Source organism: Bubalus kerabau, chromosome 6, assembly GCF_029407905.1.
Source record: "Bubalus kerabau isolate K-KA32 ecotype Philippines breed swamp buffalo chromosome 6, PCC_UOA_SB_1v2, whole genome shotgun sequence".
NCBI classification, from domain to species: domain Eukaryota; kingdom Metazoa; phylum Chordata; class Mammalia; order Artiodactyla; family Bovidae; genus Bubalus; species Bubalus kerabau.
The window spans coordinates 82,776,159-82,783,664 of NC_073629.1; the positions used below are offsets into that span (position 1 = coordinate 82,776,159).

The following is a 7,506-nucleotide window of genomic DNA, read 5'->3' on the forward strand; positions in this document are numbered from 1 at the left end:
AAACTGAATATTCAAAGACTAAATGAAAACTGTATTATACCAGGTATAGCAATATCCAAAGGGGACCAGAAAGAGATGAATCTAAAGACAGATTGAGATTAGATTAAGAAAAGTGCCCTGAAGAACTATATTCAGTGGGGAGCAATGGTTATTTTTAAGAAGAGTTATGGAACTATCATATATTTTAAAAGTCTATTCTGAGGGCAGAGCAAAGAATGAATTGGCGTGAGAAAAGGTGATTTAACTGAAGTAATTGGGAGGCCATTAATTGAGTATCAGAATAGTTTGTTCTTTGGGATATATATGGAATATATATGTCTTTTGACTTTCTTGAGGCTGTCCTTTGAATAACAAATATTTTTTATTTTGATAAAGTTTAAAATTATCCATCTTTTCTTTTGTCACGTGGCACTTTGACATTGTATCTAAGAAACTGCCATGTAATCCAGGGACATGAAATTTCATACTTATGTTTTATTCTATGAGTTTTAGTTCTTGAAATCAGGTCCATGGTTTTTTTGAGTTCATTTTTATCTATGAAGTGAGGTAAGACTTCAAATTCCTTCTTGCGCATGTGCATATATTTTTGTCCCAGCACTATTTCTTGAAAAGACTATTCTTTCTCCATTGAATTATCTTGTCATCCTCACCGGTAATCAGTAGATGTGGACTTATTTTGATACTCTCAATTCTGTTCCACTGGCCTAAATGTTTATCCTTATACCAGTACCACACTAGCTTTATTTACTGTAGCTTTATTTTTTTTTAATTTATTTTTATTTATTGCTTATTCAAAAAATTTTTGTTTCAGATTGGATTATAGTTCATTAGCAATGTTTTATTAGTTTTGGGTGCACAGCAAAGTGATTCAGTTATACATATACATGTATGTATTCCTTTTCCAATTCTTTTCCTGTTTAGTCTATTTTTTTTTAATTTAATTTTATTTTTAAACTTTACATAATTGTATTAGTTTTGCCAAATATCAAAATGAATCCGCCACAGGTATACATGTGTTCCCCATCCTGAACCCCCCTCCCTCCTCCCTCCCCATACCATCCCTCTGGGTCGTCCCAGTGCACCAGCCCCAAGCATCCAGTATCGTGCATCGAACCTGGACTGGCAACTCATTTCATACATGATATTTTACATGTTTCAATGCCATTCTCCCAAATTTTCCCACCCTCTCCCTCTCCCACAGAGTCCATAAGACTGTTCTATACATCAGTGTCTCTTTTGCTGTCTCGTACACAGGGTTATTGTTACCATCTTTCTAAATTCCATATATATGCGTTAGTATACTGTATTGGTGTTTTTCTTTCTGGCTTACTTCACTCTGTATAATAGGCTCCAGCTTCATCCACCTCATTAGAACTGATTCAAATGTATTCTTTTTTTTTTTTTTTTTTTTTTTTAAATGTATTCTTTTTAATGGCTGAGTAATACTCCATTGTGTATATGTACCACAGCTTGCTTATCCATTCATCTGCTGATGGACATCTAGGTTGCTTCCATGTCCTGGCTATTATAAACAGTGCTGCGATGAACATTGGGGTATACGTGTCTCTTTCCCTTCTGGTTTCCTCAGTGTGTATGCCCAGCAGTGGGATTGCTAGATCATAAGGCAGTTCTATTTCCAGTTTTTTAAGGAATCTCCACACTGTTCTCCATAGTGGCTGTACTAGTTTGCATTCCCACCAACAGTGTAAGAGGGTTCCCTTTTCTCCACACCCTCTCCAGCATTTATTACTTGTAGACTTTTGGATCGCAGCCATTCTGACTGGTGTGAAATGGTACCTCATAGTGGTTTTGATTTGCATTTCTCTGATAATGAGTGATGTTGAGCATCTTTTCATGTGTTTGTTAGCCATCTGTATGTCTTCTTTGGAGAAATGTCTATTTAGTTCTTTGGCCCATTTTTTGATTGGGTCATTTAAAAATATGGAACGCTTCACGAATTTGCGTGTCATCCTTGCGCAGGGGCCATGCTAATCTTCTCTGTATCATTCCAATTTTAGTATATGTGCTGCCGAAGCGAGCACCTGTTTAGTCTATTGAACAGTGTTCCTGTGCTGTACAGTAGGTCCTCTTTTAAGTATGGCAGAATGCATTTATAGTAGATTTTGAAATCAGGAAGTAGATTCCTCTTAGTCCTTTTTTGCTCAAGATTGTTTCAACTATTCTGAGTTCCTTGAAACTTTATTTCCTTATGAATTTTAGGGTTGGCTTGTTAATTACTATAAAAAGGCAATCTGGAATTTTGATAGTGTTGAGGTGAATCTGTAGATCAATTTGGAGAGTATTGACATCCTGATGATATTAAGTCCTTTGATCCGTGAACATGGGATGTCTAATTTATTTAAGTCTTCTTTAGTTTCTCTCAACCAGAACTGCAAATTATTTGTGAATGAGATTGGAAGTCATTAGAGGGTTTTGAGCAGGGAAATGATATGATCTGACTTATGTTTTAAAAGACTGAGTGGGATGAATGGAGAAAGCATTGACATATACATACTGCCGTGTATAAAATAGATAGCTGGTGAGAAGATGCTATATAACACAAGGAGCCCAGTCTGACACTCTATGATGACCTAGAAGGGTAGGATGGAAGGAGCAGAGGGGAGGCTCAAGACAGAGGGGATATATGTATAATTATGACTGATTTGCAGTGTTGTACAGCAGAAACCAACACAGCATTGTAAAGCAGTTTTTCTCCAATTAAAAAATAAATTGAAAAAGAAAAGAAATTACTTTGGCTGCCTTTTGTAGAATAAACTGTAGGAGATGAGAGTAAAGGACAGAGACCATTTAGAAGGCTACAACAAGAGGCTGTTAGGAAAATGGTGGCTTGGACTAGTGTAAATAGTAAGGAGTGTAAGATCTAGTGTCTATTTTAAGGCTAGACTGACAGGATTTATTTAAGAATTGGAAATAGGAGAAGAAGAAAGATGTCAAAAAGTGTTTAACTGGAAGGATGGAGTTTCCACTAAGATAAGGAAGACTGTAAGAGGAACATGTTCATGGTAATTGGGGCAGGGATCTATCAGGAGTTCAATTAAATGTGAATGTTAAGTGTTAGGTATGAAATGCCTATTAAACATTCAAGCTGAGATGTCAAATTGGCATTTGGTATACGAACATAGGAATTCAAGAATCCAAATAGTGTATACAGATGATGTTTAAAGTCGAGAATATAAGATATCATCTAGAGAAGGTGTCTAGATGGAGAAGAGATCTCAGGGCTGAACCTTGGGGACACCAGTGTTAGGGGTTAGGGAGATAGGATGAATTCACCAAAAGAGACTAAAAGGAGCAGTGAAGTAGGAGAAAAATCAAGAGATCATGATATCTTAAGAGTTACGTTTTTAAAAAGTGTTTCAAGAAGACAGACTGATCAAGTGTGTCAAATGCTGCTGATAGGTTGAATAAGATGAGCATTAATCATTGTATTTGTCTATATGAAGGTCATTGGTGACCTTGACAATATCTGTTTTGGTGAAGAGACGGGGACTTAGCTCATTTGTAGTAAACTTGAGAAAGAATGGAAACTGCATATAGACAACTCTTTAAGGAAATTTCCAAAGAGGGTAGAGAAATTTCCCTTTCATGTTACCTTGAAAAGGACATGCTATCAACCAGGCATTTTATTTTTTATTTTTTATTTTTTTTAATTTTTTTTAATTTTATTTTTAAACTTTACATAACTGTATTAGTTTTGCCAAATATCAAAATGAATCCGCCTCAGGTATACATGTGTTCCCCATCTTGAACCCTCCTCCCTCCTCCCTCCCCATTCCATCACTCTGGGTCGTCCCAGTGCACCAGCCCCAAGCATCCAGTATCGTGCATCGAACCTGGACTGGCAACTCATTTCATACATGATATTTTACATGTTTCAATGCTATTCTCCCAAATCTTCCCACCCTCTCCCTCTCCCACAGAGTCCATAAGACTGTTCTATACATCAGTGTCTCTTTTGCTGTCTCGTACACAGGGTTATTGTTACCATCTTTCTAAATTCCATATATATGTGTTAGTATACTGTATTGGTGTTTTTCTTTCTGGCTTACTTCACTCTGTATAATAGGCTCCAGTTTCATCCGCTGTGGTACATATACACAATAGAGTATTATTCAACCAGGCATTTTAAAAGAACTTCTACTCTAAAAAAATTTCAAACCTAGAGAAAAGTTGAAAGAATCTTAACAATGAATAACCATATATCCTTCACCTAGATTCACTAATTTTGAATATCTTTCCACATTTGCTTTCTCTCTTCAAGTGGTTTGCTAAACCATATGAAAGTGACTTGCAGACATCATGACACTTTATCCATAAATACTTCAGCTTCATGTCTCAAGAAAATTAGTAATAATTCCATTGTCTGATATCCAGTCATATTTATGTTCTCCCAAATATCTCAAAAGATCTTTTATATATATATACATGTATTTTTTTTAATCCAGAAGCCAATCAAGTTTCAAATGTTGCATATTGCTATGTCTCTTTAGAATCTATCTATAGAAAAGTCCTCCTGTTCTTCTAAAAATGATTTTTATTTTTTGAAAGTCTAGGCCAGTTGTCCTATGGAATGCTGCTACTGTATGGTGTGCTCACTTATGTCCGACCCTTTGCAACCCCATGGACTGTAGCCTACCAGGTTCCTCTGTCCATTGGATTTTTCAGGCAAAAATACGGAGTGGGTTGCCATTTTCTCCTCCAGGGGATCTTCCCAACCCAGGGATCAAACCCACATCTCCTTCATCTCCTGCGTTGGCAGGCAAATACTTTACCACTGTGCCACCTGGAATAGCCTACATCTAATTATTCAATGACTGATTTTATTTTCCTGGGCTCCAAAATCACTGTGGATAGTCATGCAGCCATGAAATTAACAGACAGTTGCTCCTTGAAAGGAAACCTGTCACAAACCCAGACAGTGTATTAAAAAGCAGAGACATCACTTTGCCAATAAGTCATATAGTCAAAACTGTGGTTTTTCCAGTAGTCATGTACAGATATGAGAGTGGGACCATGAAGAAGACTGAGTGCCAAAGAATTGATGCTTTCAAATTGTGGTGCTGGAGAGGACTCTTGAGAGTCCCTTGGACTGCAAGGAGATCCAACCAGTCAATCCTAAAGGAAATCAGTCCTGAATATTCATTGAAAGGACTGATGCTGAAGCTGAAGCTCCAATACTTTGGCCATCTGATGCGAAGAGCTGACTCATTGAAATAGACACTGATTCTTGGATAGACAGGCAGGAGGAGAAGTGGGTGGCAGAGGATGAGACAGTTAGATAGCATCACTGACTCAATGGACATGAGTTTGAGCAAACTCCAGGAGATAGTAGAGGATAGAGTAGCTTAGTGTGCTGCAGTTCATGGGGTCCCAAAGAGTCAGACACCAGTTATTGACTGAACAACAAAATTGTTCTTGGTAGCTTGTTTCTTTTTTACATATATCCTATTAACTGGAGATTAAGTTTAAAGGCTTAATTAGATTTAGGTTAAATGTTTTTGGCAAAAATGCCTTGTTATATTGCATGCTTCATATGATATTTCATCAGGGGGCACATAATGTTAGGTTGTCCATTGTAATGATGCTAAATTTGATCCCTTAGTTAAAATGGTGATTGCCGGATTTCTTGATTATAAAGTAACATTTTCATTTTGTACTTTGTATAAAAAGTCTGTGGATAATGTTCTAGTACTATGCAAATATCTCAAGGGAAGCCTTTTAAAAAATGAAAGTAATATAGCATGTTTATTCACTGATGGAAATGACAGAACATTAAAAAAAATTGATGATACAAGAGAAGGAAGAGATGATTACTGGAGTATTGTTCTTGGATACATGAGAGAGATAATAGGATGCAGTGCACAGCTGGAGAACTAGACTTCGGAGCGATGCATAAACATTCTCCAAGGTATTTGGTGGGAAGTAGATGATATGGGTACAGATGAAGGGAGGATGGTATGCATGATGGTGGGAGCTTTTGGAATTTCTTTCCTAATTGGTTGTATTTATCACTAATTATATAGGGATTTTTTTCAGATGTAAACTCAATCAACTTTGGGGTTCCAGCCTTGCCCTTCTGTCTTCCTAGGGCGACACTAAGTCCTTTAGGGTCTGAATTTTCCATGGTCTAAGGAAAAGGGAGAATCTTTCATCATTAGTCATTTGCTTCAATATCTGTGGTCGTATCAAAATTCTCAGCTTATACAGTCCGTGCCTATGGTACCTCCATGTCCTTCAGACCAACTGACCTTCTGGCAGCCATTTATGAGGTCAAGGAAAGTGGGGAACTATCACAGATTCTTTCTTCCTACACTTAGTTGCGTTTCTGCTGAACTCTTGCCACATATTTCTGGTACAGGAGTTTTGCTTATAAAACTTATGGTGTTTCCTTATGGTCTTTCTGTACTTTGCCCAGGAAGCAAAGTACAGATCTTTGTTCTTAGAATCTTCCAAGCTTGTATGACATGTCTATTGTGATTCCACACAGGGCAGACTTCCTTCTCAAAGACTCATATCAGTGCTAACTTCCTTGCTCTTATTTTCAACCACAGATCTTTCTTCAGCCTAACTTTCATAGATCCTCTCTCATTTTGCCTTCTTTACCATTCTGTTGTTTTGATTAGGACTTCATGCTCTGAGAACTTCATGATCCTAATTTTTCAAAGAAATTTTTTTTCTCTCAAAAAACAACTATACCAACAAAACAAAACATTTGTAGACTTTCAAGATTTCTATATCTGTCAGGGGATTAAGAGTTTTTTTTTTTTTCAAAGAGAACTTGACTCTGTTTGCTGGGTTTTGCCTTCCCTTGAGTACATAAGTGTTAGCGTCAAGGTTTCGTTTGAATGGTAGAGAATAAAGGAATTTCTGAGAACAAAAAAAAATCATTGAGTAATATTTAAAATGTTATTCCACACATGCATTATTCAGACATGTATTTTCCCACAGTTATACTCTGTTGTGGTGTATTAATCAGAATACTGAATCTTTACCTTTAAAAGACCTAACGAAGCATTGCAGAGTGTCTTAGGTGACAATGACAGAACAGGAAGTTACGCTCTGAAAAGAATTCAAATTGGGATTTAAGGTGGAAAGGAAGATGCTCTGCTTATATATACTTTACTGATTTTTAATCACTGTTGGTCTGTAGAGTGGCAAATATGGAAGGAATGTTTTGAAATGTCATAAATTCACCAAGGAATGGACAGAGTTCTTTTGAGACCACATTTTATTCTGGTCCTTCTAAAACAGAGAAAGCCAAAGTCATAACACTCTTCTGATTTTCTGAGGAAAACGACCAAACTCACCATTTGATTCTGTTAATCCTTTTATTATGTACCTAAGTGATGTGACTCAATGTCATATTAATTTCAAACTATGGACCATCCTATTTATGTGATTTTTTTTTGCAGGCAAGAAGAAATAAATTCTGGGTTTAAGGTCAGTTTAGTGATATTTTATTAAAAAAGAATAATGTCAGTGATT

The 7,506-nt window shown here is 36.6% G+C and overlaps 1 non-coding gene across 1 annotated transcript; it reads right to left on the bottom strand.

Annotated features, from left to right (window-relative positions):
• Positions 1–1,935: 1,935 nt before the first annotated feature.
• Positions 1,936–2,042, bottom strand: LOC129656636 (U6 spliceosomal RNA). The gene has a single exon (XR_008716425.1). It is a non-coding gene; the product is annotated as a U6 spliceosomal RNA (small nuclear RNA).
• Between the last annotated feature and the right edge of the window lie 5,464 nt (positions 2,043–7,506).